This window comes from Corvus brachyrhynchos, unplaced genomic scaffold (genome assembly GCF_000691975.1).
Source record: "Corvus brachyrhynchos isolate BGI_N302 unplaced genomic scaffold, ASM69197v1 scaffold34, whole genome shotgun sequence".
Classification (NCBI taxonomy): domain Eukaryota; kingdom Metazoa; phylum Chordata; class Aves; order Passeriformes; family Corvidae; genus Corvus; species Corvus brachyrhynchos.
In genome coordinates this window covers 210,643-234,740 of record NW_008238126.1, presented here as the reverse complement: position 1 = coordinate 234,740, position 24,098 = coordinate 210,643, and the positions used below count along the sequence as shown (strand labels likewise).

The following is a 24,098-nucleotide window of genomic DNA, read 5'->3' as shown; positions in this document are numbered from 1 at the left end:
CCCTCTGCAAGGTGGTGTCCACTTGCTTCAGATGGAGATTTAGACAGCTTTTAGCAAGAGGGACCCTGCCATGGTGCTGGCTGGAGGGAAATCCAAAACAGAAGTGTTTCTCATGGATAGATTCTTCACTTTATGCAAAATGTGTTGTGACACATTATCTCTTCACCATGTAGCAAAGTGTACTTTGCTGCGATTGAAGAAATTCAGTTAAATCCAGCCTGTACTTGTGTTCTGTTTCGTTATTTATAGCAAGAGTGGGAGTGTGTTGGCCCCTTCTGACAGCATATCATGGCCATCTTAAATCCTGAAAGCACTTTTTTTTTTTGTTGCCACAGTAAATGTTTAAGAAGTTTAATCTTAAATTTATGAGTGATTTGGAGACCAGTCTGTTCATGACACGTTAACAAAATTAGACCAGGAAATGTTTTGCTGAACGAACTCTCGTGCTTTTATAAGGAGTGAGGTTGTTGGGAGTGTGCTCCCTGCTGTGTGTGCTGCCAAGGCACGGCCTCCATGGCCTACAGTGATGCATGTAGATGTGTTTGCCCATGGTATTTCAAGAAAAAATATTTACTGAACTGGCCTAAGAGATTTAGGAAATCAAATCTCAAGGTGTTAGAGAGGGCACTTAGCGTGGTATGAATTGGAGTTTCAACAGTGAGCATAGTCAGAGGCAAAAGGGTTAATTTTGCTTCAAGAAGAAGACATGGAAATAATTTTTTTTCTTGATAATTAAATATGAAACTGACTAACTGTATGCAAGTGTAATTTTCTTATCTTATTAGCCATGTTCATTTCTGAAGTGAATAACTACCAGCACTGGTACAGTATATGGGCAGAATAATAGTCAAACTGATTTTTACTTTAATCTCTGAATAAAATTAGCATAATTTAAACTGTTATAAGCTACAGCAGATAGAAATCACATTATAGAGACTGTAGGTGGAGAAGTGGGTGGTCACATGCAGAGGGAAAACTGGAAGAGCACTTAAAATACAGCTGAATAATAAGCATTCAGGAGAATGTAAAGCTACATGGAGTTGAAAGGCACATTATTCCAAGAGATGGGGGAAAAAAGTGGATAGTCATGAGCAAGGTTCAAGGACTTCTACTACTGCAGGGCCTGATTCCAAGAAATGCTGTCATAGTGATGTAGTTTATACAACTGTTTCATGGGGCATGAATCCCAAACTCCATTTTCTGTCAGAGGAGAGAACAGCCCAATGCAGATGGACAGATCACATCTTGCATTACCAGATGAAAAGAGAAGAAGTCAAGATATGGTGGGGGGAGGAAAGAGGCAGGTCAGATAGGGAACAAGAGAGATGGACCATGGGTGTAAAGTGTGTGTTTGAGTGAGTTGTACATGAGAGCAGGGATAGAAGAAGGAAAAATAAGAGAGGAAGAATGGGCTGAATGAGGAGACTGGGTCTGGAAATCCTGAATTGTCGGCTAGGACTGACTGAATAGTCAGCACCAATGTGTGTGGGAAGAAAGTGACATGAACAAGGAGAGGAGACAGGGACAAGTTGGTGAAGATAAACCCAAGCTCAGGGAAAGTGGAAAGAAGGTGCTGCTTGACAGAGCCTGAAGCCTGGAACACTCACATCATCCTACTCTGCTGTCAGCAAATATCGATACAGCCTCTGAGAAGCCATTATAGATCACATGCCACTGCAGCGGCTCCATGGAAAAGAAAGGATTACAACTGAAAACACAGGAAACACTCTGAACTCTTTTTCCTTTTGAATGCCTGCTTGCCCTCTTCATTTACATCCTGTACTAGTTTCTGCAGTGTTTTCTGAACAAGTAACAAAATTAAGCCCAGGAATCTAGCCTGTTTAACCACTAATAATCCGACTTTGGCCATAATTAAATTTCTGTGGCCCCTTTTTAATTGTTGCAAGGAAATCTATAGGATTTGTTATTCAGTACAGAGCGGTCTGAAATGTTACCAAGCTGGTATAGCATGCATTAATCATTGGGTAAATTTTATCTATAGCCTGACAATTTAGCTAGAGCATGTTGTTTAAAAAGAACCAGAAATGTTCTTCATCACAGTATGACTGAGGGTATGCCGTGGCCAGGCCTTACTGCTGGAGAACAGAACACGACTTTGACGTATTTTTCACATCAAATTGATAGATTTCCTATCATAAAGACATTTCTGAAGTATAGAACATGGACCTCACTCCTGGGTAGCTGTTCCTTTGTTGCAGTGCTCTCTGCTCTTTGAAACTTCTTCCTAAAAAATAAAGCAATCTCCAGACTTAATTCACTGCTACATAATAGAAGGTGTTGTCAGCAAATGGCACTTGCAAAAGCAGCCTTCCAGCTGGGTGGATGTCAGACTGGAAGTCCAGCGACTTGGATGGTGGTCAGAGGTTGCCCAGAGAGCTCTTACAGAGCTTTCATATAGAGGTGAAAATACTCTGCTTTTTGAATCAGCCCTACTTGCATTTTGACCATGAATTAAGCACAGCTACACTGAGAAATGGACTGTACTCTCTGTGTGTGGATGTGGACGGAGACTGGCCAGAAAATCTTAGAATCATGAATTAAATCAATGTATATGACCTCCAGAAATATGTGCACCAAGAAGCATTTGTAGATGAGAGTACATGTAGAGATCCATACATGCTGTGCAGCTGTAATTTTGACAAAGATGACAGATGATGATACTTCCTAAGAACACTTTCAAGGTCTGATTTTTGTTTACTCAATTAATGTTGGCTGTATTTAATGCACCAAGAAAAAGCATTGCAATTGCTCTGAAGCACTCTGTTGCAAAAAAATCAGCAAAGCCAGTTTAGTAATTAATGAGTATGCTTTTTTTCCAGTTTTTCCTGTAAGTTTTGTACTTCATAGGCTTTTTAATGAGATTAACCTTTAATGCACTTGCCTAGAAAACAGGTACTGGCATCTGTCTGAAAAAGAGACCTACAAATACACAAGTGTTTGTATTTCTAAAGATGAAAATGAAGGCAGCAAGTAAATCATGTTAGTGCATATTTAACACTCTCTAGTTCTGCTATTTGAATTAGAAAAGAAATTTATGAAAGACTACAAAGTGCTAACGAGGACAGCCCTCACCCAGCCCAAACTCTTAAGAAATAGCAGCAGTCCTGCAGCATTGCATTTGTCTCTCAGTGCCAGGGCTCTATATTTAACAAGCTTTCCCCAGCTCCCACACCCAGATGAATTCATTGGAATGCAGTAGGAAAGCAAGAACTCATCTGACTCATTAGGAGGCTCATATGCAATTACCAGCAATTAAAAATTCCTTCTAGAGCCACCGTGTGAATTTGGGTGTGCTGAAGGAAACGAAATCATCAGGATCTCTATAAGCAGGACTTAGCTTTGCACTGAGCTCAGGACAAACACAGATTTGATTAATCTGCAAAAATAATTAGCTGATGTGCCGACTAACGTGTGCAGGGATCCTCAGAGAACTGTGTCTGATGGAGTTTTACATCTTCCACTTCACCGTCTGTGACTCGCAAGCAACAGAGCCAAAGAAAGCTTCTCTATATTGGGAATGTAATGGAAAAAAACCCAAACCTGTTGTAACAACATGTTTTGTTGATATGAAATTATTTTCTCTTTCTTTTCACCAGCGCTAGTGGGGAAAAAAGTTTAGAGGTGGAAGTGTAATGACAAATGATTTCCAGATGGATTCCATCTTCACTATATTCCGATTAAGATGGGCTGTAAACACTTTCCTTTCTTAGCCGAAGATCTTTCTCAGAATCTCTTCTGTTTAGGTTTAAATTGTTAGATTTAGAATAAGCTCCTCAAAAGACTGAGCAGCTCTTGAGCCAACTCAACAGAATTAAGGTGCCTCTGTCATAAATTTTCATTGAAAATTTTCACCTTAACATGAACTTTACCTGTGCATCTGCTATTTTAACACTGTTGAATGTTTATGTACTGTTGATTAGGCTTTTTTATTAAAACTTTTGAAAAAATGCAACAGAGGAATTAAAAGTACATGTATATATAATTTCACAAGCATTTTAGAAGTCTAAACAATAAAACAAGCATGTGCTTATGCTCTACTTATTGGTATTCACTATTCATAAGAAGCAGCAAATTCTACCTTTATCTGTAAAAAAGGGTAATACCTACTTATCTAGGATTATTGTATTGTTTCTTTTTAGAAAATAAAATTGGAGAAAACTCCCAAACTTTAACTGTGGGTACTTTAGAGCAGGAACTGCCATTTCTATCACAATTTATTTTCTGGTGGTGCCAAGAGGATTCTTATGTTTAGGTCTTTAGAATCCTATAATGACACAGAATTTCCACAGGTGGAAAGCACCCAGACCTCCACCAAAACCTATAGGAGCTGCACATATAATAAACAGCCCTGGAGTGCAGACACTGATCTCAGAATAAGGATTGACAGATCCTTTTACTTCCTGCACAGGTGTGTCTCAGGACATATAAGAGAGCCCAAACAAATCCTTTTGGTTTTGCCTGAGTTTTTTTTTAATAAATGCAAGGTGGTTCAAAAACTTTGGTCTGAGTTTGAATGTTGGGTCTACTTCTTCTTGGAACATTGTGTAGAAATTTTGATGGAGAGAAAAATGAATCTACATATCTACACATTTTTACAAAGATCATAATGTAATTAGTTATTCTGTAGGGACAAGCAGGACTGGAATCCTCAAAAATCCCTAATGCTGATATTTAGACATACCTATGTACTCAGTGCACTGAGACCTAAAAATTAACTAAACATGGTAGAAGTCTCAAGGAAAGTATTTGAAATTAGCATAATATAGAAACATGAATATTCTTATACAAGGAAAGAGCAAGGAAGAGGAACTTACAGTTGAAGAATGAACTGGATCTCATGCAACTCAATTTTACCTGTACATTTTAGCATTTTTCAATGTATAGGTTTTTGTTCAATTAGTTATCTACAAATAAACATATACAGATTTTGCTATTCCATCAAAATCCCTCCGGGTAACAGGAGCAATCCAGCTGAAAACCAGAAGTCAAAAATCTTGCTTCACTTACATAAACTAAACGTAGACTGGTATTTTCCCTACTATTTCACTTTTTTATTGTTTCTCAATGAAAAGGGTGCTAAGCTGGGATATGTGTCAGCAAAGTACAGAGGTGGTTTTATCAACAGTATGGGTGCTGCTTTTTTGGAAACATATCTAGGAGATTTACTTCCTGGTATCTGCTCTGAACTTGTGTGATTTGTAGAAGAAAGTGGAGCTGAGGGGTGGGACAGAAGCTATTTATCAGGAACATTTGAGAATGGTCACCACAGTGAAAGAAACAGAAGACAAAAGATCCATTAATTTAATGATCTTTGATCATTTGCAGGCTTTGTTTGGATGTGTTTATATCTTGCAAAACTGAAGAGTGTGCAGACTTGATGCCAATCAGAAAGTCACTCTCCTCCCAGATCAATTTGATTGAATTCACATGAGTGGGAAAAAATAAGTGTTTGAAGCCAGAAGCAGTGTGACACTGCTGATGTTCCAGGGGAAGATGAAGTCTTCTCTATATCCATACACTGAATGTGTCTTGGGTCACAAGACCAACAAATCAGATATTTGCAGCCAGTTTAGAAAAGACATTTGGAGCATTTTAAGAAAGGGTAATTTCCACTGAGGCACCCAGTACCACATGGAAGAGCCAAATAGGAAACAATATCATTGAGATCAGTGCTTGCAACAGTGGGTTTCAGAAGGGAGAAACTTCTAGAAACTTGGTTATTTCCTAGCAAGCTCTGCAGACTTCTGACTAGCTTTTGGACAAAGCTCTTGGTTTAAAATATGTTCATCTTCTTCACAGGGCAGTGATAAGCAACTTTCTGATTAGAAGAACAAAATAAGAAAATACTGGGACAAAGTCTCTGTGGACATAAATCAGTGCGATACCCTTGAAAGCCAACACACAACAGACAATTTCATTTGCTATCCAGCCTGCTCTAAAACAGGGAAAGAATGTTAAAATTCTTCTTTTTGTGCTGAGATTAAATCCTGCAAATTTGCCATGGAAACCATTTCTTTTTTTTTGTCTCCTTCCCCTCCTTTTCACAGTTCAGCAATAGCAATTCTTTCAGAGATGAGAGGCTTGGGCATTGTGGTTTGGGGTGGGGGTTTTTTGGGAAGTGGGCTGAAGGGAAAAATGGGGAGCTGTGGAGGGGAAGAGGCTGGAATATATTCACTCTCAGAAATGAGTTCACATCCCCAAGGTCCCAGTGTTGAGTGCCAGCAAAGGGCAGATGCTTCTAACAGTTGGAGCATTGCAGCACAGAGGAGGGAGTCATCCTCCAGAAGCCAAGAAGCCACCCCGGGAAGCAGGCAGGCCTGGGATGACCCACTTCAGTGAGTGCCTACGTGGGGCTGGCAGGAGATGGAGCTCCCCTGGCTCTGAGGGCTGACTCACTGGCTCTGTTTGATCCCACTGCTGCCACAGCAGCAGGAAGGGAACACCAGGACAGCAGCCCTGAGTGCGGATAAGGCCAAGGTAGTGTGGCAGCGAGGGAGGGCTGGAACCAGGGTCACCCCAGGTTGCCACCCACCCCTGTCAGCCACCAAGCAGGGTGCTCTGAGAGCCAGATCTCTGAGCTCCTCACAGGAATAAGCAGGGTTTACCTAGGCTCTCATTTTGGAGGAAAAACCTGATTTTCACAGCATGCCTGGGGTTGCTCTTTCCAAAGCACGGGTTGTTTTTATCCCCATGTTCAAATTCACCTGTTACGGAATATCTCAATGGGTGATCCAAAGGTTTTAATACAAAAAGGTGACGAGAAGGAGACAAGGGAGGAGGTTAAAAGAAAAGGCAGCCAGGGTGGACTCAGTCCCCCGTTGAATTACTGCATAGCAATTTTGCTTATAGAATCATAGGATCATTTAGATTGGAAATCATTGAATCCAACCATTAACCCAGCACTGCAGAGTTCACCACTAAACTGGGTCCCCAGGCACCACATCTGCATGTCTTTTAAGTGCTTCACCACTTCTCTGGGCAGCCTGTTCCAATGCTTGACAAACCTTTTGGTGACTAAATTTTTTTCTTACATCCAATCTAAATCTCCCCAGTACAACTTCAGACAGTTTCCTCTTGTACTATCACTTGTTAGGTGGGAGAAGAGACTAATACACTGTAAGCTCCTTCCAGAAGCAAACTGGAGGTCCATTTTACATGGGATGCAAAACTGGAATCAACTCCATCCAGTTTTAATTCAGTGAGGACTTTATCTGGGTGACAGAATTTCCAGAGTAAACTCCCAGAGTCAGGCTGCCCCTTACCAGCCCGTTAACAGAACCTTTGTGTCCATCTGCCTCTGTTCCCCATTTCTTGATGTTTCCATTTCTTTCATCTGTTTCTTTCAGGTGGACTTTCCATGTCCTTTTCTCCTGATGGAGCATTTCCTCATCCTTCTGTTGGCATAATGTCATGTCTGCTTGTTTATACTAAACAAGGGGGTTTTTATGGTGCCTCATCAACCACATTGAATTTTCACAATGATGTGTTCCTTCCTACTTCTTTTACTCACTGATACAGTAGACTTGTTCCTGACAGAAATGAGACATTTCAAGGATGATTACATGCTGCAGCAGCCTAGCACAAAATTACATCTTTCTGACCTGCTGTGTTTTAATGTGGTACCTTACTGACTTCCACAGTTCTCATCTGTTCACCCTTTTCCCCTGAGGATGTCCACAAAATAAAAAGTTAGAGCAAATTCATTCTCAGACACAACCTCAGCAAAACTTCAGAGACTGAATGTTCTGATCAGGGTCTACAATACAAAACTCAGGTTTTGAATGTTATTAAATCTGCATTTACTTTTCACGTTATTGGTTTGTAAAACCTTGGTGTCCTGGAGCTTAAGTCACAGGTCTGGATCTTACTGGGGGCAGCTTCTATGCACAGACTCACTTGTACCCCAGAGATCACCTCGTTTCAAGCATAAAATTTCTGTGTGGGAATGGGCTTCTCCCTCCAGTGAGGAATATAGGTACTTCTAGAGCACATGCTGGGCACTGCACAGTGCTTTGACTCAAAAGATGAGATGTTTAGAGTTTGCCAGCTTTCTTCCTATATTTGCTGTCTCAAAGCACTTACACTCAAAGCATTTACACTCTTATGGGGAGCTGCATTTACTGCTTTTCATTTACTGCTTTATATTCCTTACTGTCGCACAAGTGACTCTAAAATACATAAACCAACACGATATTTTTCTGCAGCGAAGTCCAAAACAAACAAAAGCCTCCACACAAACCTCCCCCCCCTCCAAAAAATCACTGACGTTTCAAGCAGTTTTCTCACTTGCAAATGGACTATCAGTATTCTTCTAAAGAAGCTTTCAGGTTCATCAAACTGTTTGTTCCAGCCCTGATTGCTCCTCGTGTGCTTTGCACTGGTGTTAAATTTTGCATGTCTACTTCTGTGAGTTCTGCACAGCATTGAAATGACTGCTGATTCAGAAGGTAATGGGGATTTTTTTTTTTTCCAGGTCAGTAAATATAAGCTTAGGATTCAGCATACAGGCTGTTGATGTTGAAAGACCAGCTTTACAGTTTCAAACCTGAACAGGAAAGTCAGTCTATTATCTGAAAGGAGTAGAACAGGGGGTTGGGAGGTAAAGCAGTGGTCAGGCATTCCTTCAGTAAACTTTTGAAAGACTCACTAACATTTGGAGTTTGGGAGACACAAGATTTCAGCTTTGTCAAGCTTTTTGCTACATTGAAATACAGAATCAAAATTATTTTTATATCCTATAAACAGAGACGTGTTTGAACCTTCTGAAGTTTTAAAAGAAGGAAGATTCCTGCACCCAGGCAGCTGCTGATTGTCAAGTCTTATAAGATGATGAAATATATTTTCATAACTCAGTTCATGAAGATGTATGCATATATATGGGCACACACATAGGTATATTTGTGTAAACACAATTACATATGACAGGAATGCAAGTTTTCAATTCATGTTTACAAATGATTTAGACTCTGGCTTTGTGACCGCAGATGGGGAGTTTGGAAGATGTGTTATATTCATGCAGTCTTGGAGCTGGAGACCAAGGATTGTGGGATCCCTGCTGTCCCCCAAAGGAAAGGAATAGTGTGGGGATGTAAAGCGTGGTACCCTCACTACAGAACTATTCAAGAGGCACATTTTTGTCAAAAATCTGTTCTCCAGGTCATTTAAAGCTCGTCCAGCCATAATACTCATGTGCAACACTAGGAAACCACTGTTAGCTGAACCCAGCAAGAATTGGGAAGCTTTCCAGCGAGTCCCCGTCACAAGCTGGCAGTTCTGTCTCTCCACAGCACTCAGTGTGACAGCAGAGCATCTCCCAGGTATGCTGTACTCCCAGAACCAGGGTGAAATATGAAAATGCTCTGTACACATAGGGATAGGGCATGGTGGTACCACAATCCCCCAGCCACATGAGAAGCCTGGAGCACAGCTCTGAATGCCTGGACTGCAGCACTAACTACAGGAGTATCCTTCTTCTGCATAAATAAGGGATCTTGTTGGAATGAAGCTTCATGAGAAATGTAAATTTGTGAGCAACTGCCTGATTTCTATGCTGCTGAGGCTTTCTGTGCAGTAACACCAGATGCCAAAAAAGAAGCAAGAGGAAACTGCAAACCCAAACCTGCTTCTCAACAGCAAAGAAACAGAGCAAGGCCATTCCTGTCACCATCTCATGCTCAGGGGCAGCTTTGATCCCAGAGAGAGTAGCAAATGAAAGGCAGCACCACTGTGTGTGAGACACACATATCTTATGCCACACACTAAATCTTCCCTGAAACTGAGACCACTCAAAATTAATAAATAAAAAAACCAAACTGAACGAAAAGATCAACAACAACAACCCCAAAAAACCCACCAAAAAAACCAAAACAAAACCCTCCAAACAAGCAAACAAACAAAAAGAATGTCCCTAACCACTCTGGTTAATATGGAAAGTAAAAGTGCCTATGACTCCTTCCTCATTTCCCTTGTGGCAAAGAACACCAGGAAAAAGACAAACTGAAGTACCAAAGCTGGAGGTCTCCAGGCTGGTACATTTTTTACACAGCTCTTGCTGCTGCTTTTGTGAGTGGTCATTTCTGAGCATTTAGCCCCCTAATTTGGCCCTTCCTTTTGGTGACTGTCTGTCTGCCAGGCACAACGTGGTGTAATCCATGAGGAGAAACACTTCAAGTCAGAAATAGGCGGATGGATGAGACTCAGCAGAGTCTGAACAGGGGAAGCCACGTAACAGCCCAGCCAGTCCCAGGTGAAAGCCACCCTGGCAAGTGGCTCAGGGGAGGAAGAGCTGATGGTTTAACAGGCTTTGGCAGCATTGCCTTCCCAGTTTGCAAGGATCAGCAGAGGGAATTGCACAAGCGCTGGGATCAGGCACAGGAGTGGGAGGGGAGGGAGGAACTGACCCTGCTGCTGGGGTCCTGTCTGGGTAATAGGGTCAGAGCTGGACAGCAAAGACTGCCTGAAGTAATTGAAGGAAGCTGGATGTGGAGGGAGAAGGTGAGCCAAGAACATGGAGGGGTGAAGGAAATCAATACAATTATCTCACCAGCTACCTTCTGAACCAGAGGAAGTGTGGCTTGCAAGCACTGATGCTGGAGAGGAGCAGTGCAGACGTGAGGGAACCAGAAAAATCTATAATATTCTGACAATGCTATTGGAGAAAGGCATTTGCTCCTTGGAATTTTTTATACAGTAAAAAAATTATTTGATTTGTGTATAGAGACAAAAGGACATTTTTTGTACCTTTCTCCATCCTTATTGTTGTTGATAATCGGCTGAAATTTAAAATTAAGAAGTAAAAGAAAAGAGAAATGCTTATGTTAAAATAATTTCCTTAAAATCTTTTAAGAGCATATGGAAATCACGGGGTTTCTTTTCTGTATTTTAACTGGACATTCTAACAAAATCTGTGTGGAAAGTGTTGGTCCATTATACAGCATTTCCCAACCAGGATTAGTGGGATTTTAAATCAATACTTTCTGGGCTAGGAGATGAACACTTTTCACTTTAAATAAAGGAAGAGCTCCTGGTATTACCTGTTGTAGTAAAGTGTTCATGCTGGCCACTTCCTTGAGCATAATAAAGATTGATACACTGACAAGCAGGCAGCAATAGGGTAGCAGATATTTCCCACTGCCTGCTACAAGGCTGTCATCCATGCAAAATAAAACACTTAATATAATCATTAATGAATGATTAGTCATTTTTTATTATAGTCATTCCATAATAATCATTAGGATGAATTAATACTGCCTCAGGGAGCCACGTGCTCTGAGGAACTTCTCTGTGCTCCTCAGCTAACAGGAACAGACTTTCCTGCAATGCATGGAGGCGTTTGGTTACCTGAGCTGCAGCCTTTGCCTTCTGTTATGGCATAGCCATGGCACCCCAAATTAATGTTAGGACTGATACAAAGATAAGGAACCTGTTAATTCCTGATGCCTTGTGTAAATTTTTTCTTTAGTTGTAGTCCAAAATCAGATTACTAGCTGAAGACATTTTTTTTTTGTCCCTCATATGTGTATAGGAAAACCTTCCCATTAATCTCTCCTTCCTGTGTGTGAACACAAGGCTAACACAGCGCCCTGTCCCCAGCTTTCACACCCCAACACCGTGCACGTAGGCAGGGAATGCTTTGCTCCGCCTGGTGTACTGGTACTGTGTGATTTCCTGCAGTTTTTGAAACATCCCTAAATCCTCATCAAGTTGTACCTCGTGCAATATTTGTTTAGCTCAGGGAATGCAGAACTGCCCCAACTTGCATGAGAGGCTGGGAACTGCTCCCACATAGCTGAGACAGGGGGAGGACCTCGTCAAGGTACAGTCAAGGTACAGGCAGCTTTGCACAGGTGACCTGTTTGGATTTCAACCAATTCCAGATTACATTTGGACTTTTTTTTTTTTTTTAAACTATATAAAGTATAAAGGAAAGAGCAGATCAAAGAATGTGAGGCACAGATCTGAAAATGGACATTCATTCACTCCAGGGGAAAAAAAGCCTTACATTTCCCTTACATGCCTCTTCTTTACAGCCTATGTGGAACACTTCCCAAGCCAGTAATTTGTGGGTTTTAAGAGTGTTCACAATTCAGGATTTTCAGCAGTGAAAACCACCTAAGATTGTTGGCAATTTGCCTGTCATTATGTTAGCTGTTTTTCATCTGATGATCTGTGATTCTATGAATTAAAAAAGGGGATATTACTGAGCATGGAGGGGAGGAACAAAAAAAAACCCAAACAAATATAGTGTTGATTTTGAAACGAGAAATATGAAAAAAAATCCACGTTTATTGTTACAGGTTTGATTGGGTTTTTCTCCCCCAAAAGTAGGATTTTAAATTTAACTTTGTTCAATTGTTCTGAATTTGAATATAAAATACATTTTGAAAATTATTCCATGATGAAATGTTATGCTACCTAATGTATATGATGAAGTACATTATTATAAATTAAAAAGCATTTGCTGAGCATCTGATATTTTACTTATTTTTGAAATTATTATGTTTATACTTTCTCAATTGTGCAAGATAAAAACATACTAATTAAACACTTTTCAAAGAGCTATACAAATATTTTTTTACCTCTCATACTGGATAACCTCCATGATAGAATTGTAGTGATTTACATTAAAAGGAAAACTGACCCTTAATGATATGTTGGCATCTCATGTAATCTGTTATCAAAAATTATTTCAACAGGAATAAAGCCTCTTAAAAATATCATCTCTATCTTGGAAGAGATAAATTATTTAACTAAATCATAGAACTACATAAATTATCTCTCCATTTTATCACGTTTTTATGTTAAGAGCAAAGTTTTCCTATCAATTTAGGAAACACTTATTTCTCCCTATCAGTCATACTCTACTGCCTTGATGGAGATAGAAATAAAGCTGTAATTCCGACAAGTTCCTAATCCATTTGCAGTGCTTTAAAAAATGGAAGAATAATTATAGATTTTTATTGGGAGGTTAAAGTGTATTTTATGTTTTGCAGTTTTGTCAGTCACTATTTCATTGTCAGTTTGCATGGGTTCAATTTGAGTTTTACAATCTACTAAGGAATCAAGGAATATAAGTTATAATTTCTTGAGGTTTCATTCTAAAATATTTAAAATCATGAACTTCTCTTTTATCGAGGTCCTGAGAAAATATCAAAGTATCAAGTTTTTGAGGTAAAATTCTAAAAAATACTTTAACGCTTTCAGGATTTATCTTGTTGGCCAGAAGAACGTGTTACATGCTCCAAAGAACAGCACACTTGAAAATTATTCTGCAATTGTACTTCAAACTCCTTTTCCTTACAGATTAACAATTAATCCTTTTTCAGAAGTATATTATGCTCCAATCCTGCAAACACTTAAACCAGTACCACAAATAATTTCAGATGCAGGGTTGTAAATACTTCTGGAAAAGATTTAATGGTTGTGTCTGACCTGCAAGCATAAATTGAAGTTGCCAAATCCCAGATCAAATATTTCTCTGATTGCAAATTGAATTCAGGTTCCATAGAGTTCATTAAAAGCAGGGTTTCAGGTTGTTATTTGGTTCAGTTAATCCTATTTAAAAAAAAAAAAAGCAGTTTTAGGAGAAAGGTGGAGGGTATGCCAATTCCATATTTTCATTTTTTAGCAAGATTATACATAAGAAAAAATACTGCAAAGGAGTAGCAAAATCACTTCTTACAAAACTATCTTCTTATAGAAATTCTTCTTGAAATTCTGTTTAGGCATCTGTTCTCCACAGGGCTTGTTGTATGGTCTTTTTCTGTGGTTTTGGTATTTTAAATACAATTTGTTATGTTACAGAATCCCTACTGTAACAATGCATCTTTTGAGCAAGGAGATTCTTTTATTCCCCAGATCTCCTTCAGATTTTTGGGCTGGGAAGTTTGGGATGTAATTGTTGACTTTTCTACCAAAAAAATGCTGCCAGTTCTGAGGCTTTGAGTCTTATGAACATTTTTCACAGACAGAGAAGGCGTAGGAGCAGATCTGGAGTATCTCCCAACTTCTTCTCAAGCCCTCAGCAAAGCTCTACTACTTTCAACAGCAGCACCACCAAAACTCCCCTCCTCTTTCCAGAGCTTTCAGCCTGGGTCACAGACCTCTTGCTCAAGGCAGTGGCACTCCCTGTTCCCAGCTGCAGGGCCCGGGATGGGAGCCAGCCAGGGTGTCCCTGCTCAGTCGATATTTGGTGTTCAGGACATTTGTATTCACGGCCTGCAAGTTCGCTATAAATCTGACTTCTGCTTCACCTCAGAATATGTCTAGAATGACTTTCCTTCCCCCCCAGCCCCTTCTAATTGGAAAATGGCTAAAAGTTCTCCCTGGCCTTTTTATCTTGCAGCAATGCCCCTGCCTTTCTATTAATAACAGGCTTTGGGGAGCGTTTCGTCTGCACTGGCAGCAGAACTGCCATTTCTTACTCAGTTTGGTATCTGCAATTACAGTACTTTTCTGAAGTGCAAAAGACATCTATAAAAATCAAACCCATTTCCCTGCTTAGCAGCAGACACAGTGCAGCAGCTCACTGCTGCTTCCAGCTTACATTAGGTTTTCCATCTTTTCTTTGGAATTCTGCAGTGATCATCGGCCAGTGCTTGCTGTCAGGTGAAGGACCCTCAGTGAAGTGGCAGGAATAATGTACATCATCAGAGAGAACATTGAGGTTGGCTTGGCTTGGATGTTTACTGATGTCTTGGTTAAGACCTTCAGCTCCTTACGGTGTCCTGCATTTCCAAGACATTTGTATAGACAGGGATCATCCTTGAAGGCAGTGCTAATAGGAAGGTGGAGAAGGGATGTTCTTAATTTCCTAGGTCTTAATTCATTAATTTTTTAAATTAATGGATGGTGCTGGTGAGGCTGATTTCATGTACCTGCTCTCCATGTGGTCTGCAAGGCTTTGGAGAGGTCACTTGATATCCTGGAGTGTCCCAAAGAGAAATAAGTATTAATAGGGTGGCTTAAAATGTAAGAAGCTGTTGTTGGTGCATCAGGGAGCAATCTGCAGTTTCGGGGTACTCCCTGGGATGGTCAGTGATATTTTCACTGTCCTCTCTTGATTCAGGTTTAGAAAAGCTGCTGCTTTACAGTTGGCCACATTCTCAGCAGGCCCAGCAGTGAGTGACCTTCTTGCATGCAAAGATTCAGGTTGTCAACAAATTACGAGATAGTTTCACTCTTTCATCCAGTGTCTCTCTCTTCCCAGAGGGTCTGTCTTTCCAAGTCACCCATGGGGGAACCTACCTATTCATTCATGAGCAAAACTTACACTGTGTCATGCCATTTTGGGGTTATTTTGATCATGTAGGTCCACAGTGGTTTGTATGGGAACAGAGAGTTTCTGAACAGCCCTCTTAGGGGGAGCCCAATGTGCTTTGTTCTCATCACACAGCCAGGGAGTTCCCTGGTGGGGAGCAAAGGTGCATTAACAGGTCCCCAAGATCCCTGGTTCTTCCAGGCCCAGCACTTTACTCAGGGGACAGCATCTGCCTTGGGTTCCCCACCAGCCTCACAGTAAACACCTTTCCCCAAACCACACAGTCAGTGGACCTTTGCTCCCACCCCAGATCTGGTCCCATCTCCAGCACCACTGCAGCATCCCGTGCTTTTAATCCCATGTGCCTGGTGCTGGCAAACAAGGCAAATGCCACGAGGGAAGAGTTACGGATGCAGTCGCTGCAATGAGCAGTGAATTGACTGTGAATCTGCTCCGACTGAGCCGTCTGCCTGCTGATAATCTGCACAGAGAGTTTGTTTCCTTTGGGTTTGTGTTTTCCACGAGCCTCTTGTTTTCTTCCATGAATTCTACATCACCTCTTGAGTTTTACCTTTCCTGGCAAAACTGTTTCTCCTCATGACACATAGCTCTCCCCCAGGGCCGGTTATGTAAGGCATTGCTGCTTGGTGTTTGTACAGCCCTACATCTTGATCCCCTGTAGAGAGCACATTGTGTATCCAACTGGCAGCAAACAAAAGCAGTTTCCTATATAAAATACACAAGTCTTGCCTCTGTGCTTGCATGTTTAGGCAAACACCCTCCTGCTTTTCGGGACGCAAAGGAAGAACGCGATCAGTACCTGTGATGCATGGCTCCAAATGGCAAAAAAAAAGGGGAAAAAAAATCCTCCTAGTAAGGAGGAAAGGCTGCTCTTCTCTAATCTGTGTTGTATATATAACTTTCACACTTCACACTCTCATACCATTTTAAATGCAAACAGCTCTTCCAGCCAGCAGTGTCACAGTTGTTTCAAGGACAAACACATTTGTTTTGTCTTTAAATCAATGTATTCATCCTGAGTGGCAGTGGAGAGGGCACCTATTTCTCACAAGGCTCCTTAAGTTTCAGCTACTGAGATGGAGTAACACTTTTTATTTAATTTTTGGAAAGAGCCAGACAAAAATTCCACCTCCCAAACCCCCAGTTCTAGTTGATCTGAGTGTTTGACACTCCTGTTGTGAGTAAGGTGTAGGTGTCCTTGCAGGCAAAAAAAAGTATTATAAATACATGCTTTCCTCATTATCTTTTCCTCTCTGTGCCTGGGTGATTTGTGTCTTCCCCTCTCCTGCCTCCAGCCTTCCCCTGGACACAAGCTATAGTTCATGTAGCTGCATTGCACTTTGGTCATACAGGTGACGGACAGAACTGCAGCTATTCAAACTCCTCCTGTTGGGTGGGCTGGGTTGGGTTTTTGGGGGGCAAGGAGAGTGTTTATCCTGCAATTTGCAGTGTGGTCAGTGCTTGGGACTACCTGCATGGCAGCCAGGGTGGCCACAGTGCCTTGGAGCAGCTTGGCTGCAACCCCTTGGGATAAGCATTCCTGTGAGCCCTTGGGCTGCCCAAGCACAGAGCGCATCAGCTTCTGCCTAGACCAGACTGATCTGATAAAGGCCAGTTGTAGGATTTCCTGCTGCTTTCTTCAGTTTTCCAGGGCCAGAACAAGAATAAAGGGGTTTTGGAGCCCAGGTGGAACCGATGTCAGGGATGTGAGACTTTCTGGGTGATGTGGCAGCACATGCCCAGTGTCAAGGTCAAGGGAAGGCCTGGCTTCGAGGTTGGGCCGGTGATTTGCCATGAGGGAGGGAAAGAAAGAATGGTCCTGGCTAGTTGGATAGAGGTCTGTTGTCTCTCAAACAAGGGGTTTCTGAGCGAGCAGAAGTTGGGTTGTGCAGAGGTGAAGGAGCTTGGTAAAGCTCTGAATATGTGGGGAAGGCCAGGGCTGGCAAGGATGAGTGTAAAGGAAATAATTAATCCTTAACAAACGTGTGAGTGGGAGGCTTCAGAGGATGGCTGAGGAGGGATGGAGCAATACTGGAGAGGGAGAGGTCGGGAATTCAATGAAATAGCAAAGGAGTCGCACAGAGTAAAAAGCAAAACAAAACAAACACAACAAAACTTTCCCTTGCCATTACTGCAGATTGCTCCATTTTTTTCCTACCCTGTCAAACTAAAACACTCCCTGTAACAGCCTCCAGCTCCTCGCCTACCTTCCAGTTTCTATCCTACAGCAATGTTTCCCAAACTGCAAGGTGGGCCCCCTCCAGAGGAGGAAGGGGGAGCAGAGCCCAGAGAGAGAATCAGAGATGCAAGAAAGCCTGTGAGTGCTTGACTGGCTTTTGCAACCTCATTCAGCCTCCCTGTCTCTGAAATCAAGAACCTCACAGGAAAAATTCCAAACCATTCGTTTATATTCTCTGTCTAAAACCAAACACATAACAAACCATATATATATATATATAGTTTTTTTCTTTTTATACAGGCAGTTAGAGGCCCTTCTGACCAGCCCAGTCCCTACACATGCTGACAGTCTGGCTGTGCTGGGGACCACCTGAGTGCCTCTGAGCCACACAGCCTGGTGGTGTGGCTCCTTCAGCAGACACCTGTCAGCAGAGCACTGTCCTCTCCCATCTCCAGTCCCTCTCCTGAAGGTGATTTTGGTCCTCCTGGCCATCCCCAAAGTTGTCTTTTTTCCTCGTGTTTAAATCACAATCCCCTCTCCATCCCAAGTGACAAGATTAATCATTAGTTCAGTAATCTTTTCTCCTTTGTTTTTCTACCTTCATGTTACAGACCTGTTAGAAATATCTTACATGTTTCATTGTGTTGGGAGTGTGGGATTGTTAAATTTCTACTATCCTGTTCTGCTTGAGAAACTGGAAACTTAAATACATCAAAGATATCAGACCCAGTCACTGTCAGGAGCAAGATCTGTGTCTTTTTTCACCAGCACTCATTGCTTACAGACATGGAGTGAAGTGTGGCTTACCTTTCTCCCACTTGTCTCCCATATTTTTGGAGTGTCAGATCTGATAGACCCTTCAGTCATTCTGCTTTTCCACTTATTTTCCTCTCCTTTAAATTCAGTGCAATCCTGGTATTGAGACATTCAGTGGGTTTTGTGGGAGCACAGCATATCAGAAACGTTCTCTCCGTTCAGTGCCTGCTTCCATCTGCCTCTGCTCGAAAGAAAATGTTCCTCCACATGTTCTCCACCTCCAGCACTAGAGCCACGTTAAGGGGGTGGCACATCTCACTCTCAGTGCTGCTCACTCCTGCCCTGGCTGTAGCAATGCTCGGGGGAGCAGGGACCTGCAGAACAGCAGCTCGTGGCAGGCAGCTGCTGCTGCTCTGCAGCGTGCTCTGGGGCAAGTTGTGCTGCTTCACACAACCAAAATCTGCCTGAAGGAGGAAAAAACCCACAACTTTGCATAAGTGCTATTGGGAACAAACCCAGAATGGGAAGTCAACCGGCTCTGTTCCATTGCTGATTTTTTTTTTTTTTTAAATATATAAATTTTCTGCAAACTGTGTGTGATCTCCCACCTGCTAATCACAGATTTCTTACGTGGGTGGAAGGCAGATTTCAGTTTTATCAGCATTAATCTGGAGCAACTGTATTGATGATCTTACAGGGAAGGTTGATTCGGGTTTGGTTTTTTTCTTGCAGTGCATCTCAAATGTCATCCTAAATGGAAATTTCTTTGTATATTTAGGATACTTTTTCAGTACTTACAAGAGAATTCTGGGGGGTTTTAATCTCCTATTCCACTCAGATTCTATTGTCTTCACTAGTAATAATCTATCTGTAAATTAATTCCCTAAAAGTTGATTTTGTCTTTTTTCTTCTCCTTTTTTTTCCAAGATGTTAGACAGAGGTAAAGTTTTGGTCTAGAACAGCACCTGTAGCTAATCCAGTGGCTACCCACATGCAAACACCAGGATTTAATGGGAGATGAGACCCCTCCATGGTCATGGAGAGCTTGGATGTGGATCAGGCTTCTAGATCCACCTGTAAAAAGGTTTATTTGTTACATCAGCCTGAGACACTGCCCCTGGCAAGTGACACAGAAGTAGAACTTCACAGCACAGGCTCCCTCACTTGCTGTTAGCACCAGTCACTGCCAGCTGGGCACCTCTCAGTTATACTCAGGTGTCTGAGACATCCTCCTCCCACCCACCCAGCTTTTGTCCCACTTCTGTGTGTCTCTGAGGATGGGCAAAAGCAGCTCCAGAGACCTGGAGTGACTGTGGTAGGCATGTGGAAGTTGCCTGTCAGCTTTCTTTTCCCAGGCACTGGCAACCTGGTCAGAGATCCTGTCCCCATCCTTAACAGGTAGCAAAAGACACATGCTACTTTCTCACCTCTGGTACTGCATAATTCCTTACAGTCTCTAGTAATTCCTGATTTCCTTGGCAGTAGTGGCAGATGGGAGGCTGTGGACCCAGTGATGGACTGTGGGAGTGTTTCATTGATACTGTGGGAGAATAACTACTTTCCCTAAGTTATGGAGTTACGGTCTTTTTCATAATTTTTTTTTCTATTTTTTCTTTCAGATATGCACTAAAGAACAGCCAATGGGAGGAAAAGACAGAACTGAAGGCATATGGTATTTCCCTGCAGTTTCAAGTGTATCTCAGACAATTTGTGTGGCTGTAGGAAGCCCCATGGGCCACAGGTTGCACAGGTTTTTAAAATGGACATCATAATACTTAACAAGGCCAAAACACCATGAGCAGCTTGGGTGGAAAGCACTTCAAGGCTGTGCAATGGACAGCTGCAACATTTGCCTCAAAAAGAGGCCATATGTTGTCCTCTCTGCTCTGCACTGTGCAGCTCTGGCCATGGAAAATAATTACAAGTGAATATCTTTTTTTCCTGATTTTGATTGACTCAGGATCAGTCCTTGTACCTTAAATGGCCTCATGAGGCATTCCAGCTTGTGTGACTCTACAAGCAAGGGATGCTCTGAAGGACTGGGACTTCTGAAGCATCAGCAACAAAACAATAAAACAAAAATAAATGTAGAATAAAATGCCAGTAGAAATCCCTCTCTTCTCACCCTCCCACGGAGATGTTGTTGCTGCCACTGGTGCAGGAGAAGTGAGGGCTGAGGGTGATCAGCACCGGGGTCAGGTGTGGGTGGCCTAAAGCTGGAGGAGCAGAAGTGACTGGGGCTGGCTGGGCAAGGAGGGTGAGCAGACACTGCTCTGGGGGAGTTGTCCAGCCTCCCACCGGGAGCGTAGGGGCAGAAAGGCTAAACTCCCACCCCACTAACCTGGATATTTGTGCTGGATAAACAATATGGCTCCCTTACAGGCACTCCAGTAAAACACACGGAAAATCTATTTCTCTTATTAGCTGCATAAACACAAATTCAAATTTCTGGGCTAAATTGGGGCAGTACTACTAACCTCAGGCATTCCAATATCCAAAGATAAACTTAAAATCACAAAACTCCCTAAATTAATTGTCTTGATTTCCAATTTTTAAAGTATAACTAGGCCATATTTTCTTGGTTTTCTTTGTGTGAAAGCTAAATGCTCCAAAGTTTCAAAAGGGAAGTGTGCAGGAAGATATTCTCCAGTCTCTGGGGCTGAGGCTGTGAGACCTCCCCAGAAGTTGTAAGGCTTGTGTTAAACCTGAGAGGTGGCAGGATCTCTCTTTGATGTGACATCCAGATGGAGGGGAAAGCGGTTGCCAGGGTGACACTGAAAATAGAGCTGGGCCTGCTCCCTTCCCTTTGCAGGAGCAGTTCTCTGGGATGGCTTCAGTGGGAGAGGAAAAGTGCATGCAGTGGGAATTGGTGTGCTGCTGGTGCACTCTTGTGCACTGGTGGCATCATGTGGGAGAGCCCAAACATGGAGGAGAATGCTTTTTGGGTTTTTGACCCTAAATGCAGAAGACTGAATTTTGGATTTGGAAAGGAAATGAAAGAGAAATTTTTGTCCTTCCTTCACCCAATACCCACTTGGATCCTATGCACCTACATGGTCTCTGAGCAACTGAAATATTAGGGTTCAAATCCAAAAATGCGTTTCAAACTCCAAATCTGCAGAAATATTTGGTTATTCCTGTGCAATCATATGAAATTTAGTTACCTTAAAAAAAAAAAAAATCCCATAAAGATTTTCTTTGGAATCATTCTCTTGGGCAGCTGTATTACCAAGCCTTTTTACATTTTGAATTAATTTAAAGTGAAGGCTTTTGTCTTGGGTTGTTTGTGGTTTGTTTGTTTGTTTGGGTTCTTTTAGTGAAAAATCTTGAGGTATATTTTCCTTTTTAAAGCTATTTCGCTGCTCCTTGGCTATTAACTCAGCATTTGTTGAAATTCCTTCAGAAAGGGGCTGCCCTGCCTCTGAGGTGATTTACACTGAGAAGAATGTTAAAGAATTACAGATGACTGTCGGTAACATACCTGTGTAACATTAAAATCGGGTTAATTGCTTACATTTCACTGGAAGTTATGGATGGCTGCAGAGCTCAGTGCTTCAGCAGATACTGGTACAGCAGGGGGTGGTTATTGATAGTCAAATCGCAGTAGAAGTTGTCTGTGTTCAGATGGGACCTCTTTGAGGGAGGACAGAACATTTCTCAAAGCTTCATATTTTCCCAGAGGGACTTTTCTAGCAGAACATGCCTGCTGTTCAAAGGAAATATTCCCTGTATGAGCAAATGAATGAAGAAGTTAGCTTTACAGTAGACACCCTATAAAACTTTAAGGGGGCTGAAGTGAAGGAGTCCAGCTACATGTGTTTTTGGAAAGCTAATAAAAACCAGAAAATTATCTGTGGTGCTCTGTAAGGCAGCATGTGCACAGGAGGCTGTTGCAGAAGGGAAGACAGAGGCATTGAAAGAGGATAACTAGGGAGTGATGCAGCAAAAATCCAAGGTAGTGAATCTTTGCGGATTTAATTGACAAATTTAAATGCCAACTTGTTTTACTGTCTCTCTGTCTCCCACTCATCTCTTCAAGTTTCAAGTGAGACTTCAAGTGGCAAGTACGGAGTCTGCCCCCTCCCATGAGCAAACCAGGGGATGTGAGTACTATGCAGTGAATGGAAAGGACATTGCTGCCATCGACGGCTCTTCGTGCGAGTGCAGAAGCAGCACTGGGAGAGCTCGGCCACCCCCCTGCCCGTTCGGTGTCTGTCCTGGGTGTAGAAAGCAGAGGGTTGAGAAGAAAATCTATGGTTTTGGGTCCCCTTTCCATTTGTCCCACAAAATCAGCCATCTCCAGGCTTGTGGTGGGTGCTGAGTGAAAGAAGAGGAGCATGATTTCAGCTGGAGCTGGGGGATGCTGTTGTGGTGCATCCTCGTAGCCCTCCCGTCTGCTCAGGCGTGCGTGCGTGTGCGTGGAGAAGGGTGGTTTTCTTGTCCTGATCTGTCAGCATGGGTGATATTCCCATAATAAAGACTCATGCTAGTTACACAAGACATGTTGACTAGTTTATTGTACAGTAATTGCTGCTCTTGCAGGACATCCACCCACTCTGTGAGCACAGGCTCCAGGCTTTTCTCAAAACATCTGATTTTATAGGAAGTTCTAGAATCTGATTTTTACGGTATTTGCTAGTGCAGTCTAAAAGAGAGCATTGCAGATTTCCCTTTCCTGCCCCACATTCAGCCAGACTTTTTTAGGAACTGCAGAAAACAGTAAAGGAACCCATGAATACAAAATTGAACGTTGCAATCAGACAGAGGAGCCAGCTCTCCTAATGAGGCTTTATTTAACCAATGATAACGTGCTGAGAAAACTAGAGGAAATAGGTCAGCTAAGAAACCTGGTACTACAAATGCCTGTTGTAATATCCCCCCACGAAAATGGATGTCCTTCTGAAAGGGCTGGTTAAGGAATCATCCCCCGAAGTCCTGCAGCTAATTTGCAAGACACGGATGAAAAGACTGGAGCATAGGAGCTCAAGACAGATAATGTGACAGATCCAGAGTCACACAACAGAGTTTAATGAGGAAACTCTTGGCCTGGCTCAGCAATTAGTGGGGTCGTTTCAGCACTCAAAAGCCAGCTAACCCCTCCTTAATGGCACAATTTCACAGCTCCCTTAAACCAGGAATTAGCCACGACTCCGGTCAGGAGAAGTGATGCTTTCCAGTCCCAGCTGCGAGTTTTTTGCCTAATGCCATCTCCTTTCTCAAGCACATGTTGTGCCATGAACTGGAGCAGGGCACTGGACAGGTTTAAAAAGAAGAGTCTGTATGAGTTAGTTTTGACTTTTTCCACTTCTCCAAACCACTTTGCTTTGTGCCAGCTCAAGCAAAAGGAGGGTGTGGGTGAAGGAAGAGGTGCTGAGGGCTGATGGGACTGCTTCATTAGTGGCAGTGTAGTCTGAAAGGATCTGTGAATTTGTGACCTCTTGGTTGGATGGGGCTCTGAGCAACCTCATCTGGTTGAAGCTGTCCCTGCTCATTGCAGGGGCTTGGACTAGATGACCTTTAAATGTCCTTTCCAATCCAAACCATTCTATGATTCTTTGATTAAGGACAGTGATATACAGACACGGCTGTTCACCTTCCAAGACCTGATCCTGACATCTTCATGCAGAGGTGTATTAAATCTCTCTCAGAGAAAAACCTGCGGACCAGGTTACTTCAGGCCCTATTAATGCCTCAAAACTCTTAGTGACTCTTGTACCTGGTCTCAGGCACAGCTGAGTTAAAAGCTTTCACCCCTGATTCTCTTGATTTGAATGTGTAAAATCGTGTTGTCAATGCACATGTTCTTATACAACGTGAGGATTGCATTAGAGGAAGATTTTGCTCTGAGTTCAGATGCTGCCT

General features: G+C 42.3%; 1 long non-coding RNA gene across 1 annotated transcript in view; it reads left to right on the top strand.

The window, feature by feature from the left end:
* The window catches only part of LOC108446540, a 27,552-nt gene extending 4,880 nt beyond the window's left edge, over positions 1 to 22,672 (top strand). The window contains exons 2-3 of the long non-coding RNA XR_001861747.1: positions 19,856 to 19,908; positions 22,276 to 22,672. This is a non-coding gene — a long non-coding RNA (uncharacterized LOC108446540). The remainder of the gene's footprint in view (positions 1 to 19,855; positions 19,909 to 22,275) is intronic.
* Positions 22,673 to 24,098: the final 1,426 nt, after the last annotated feature.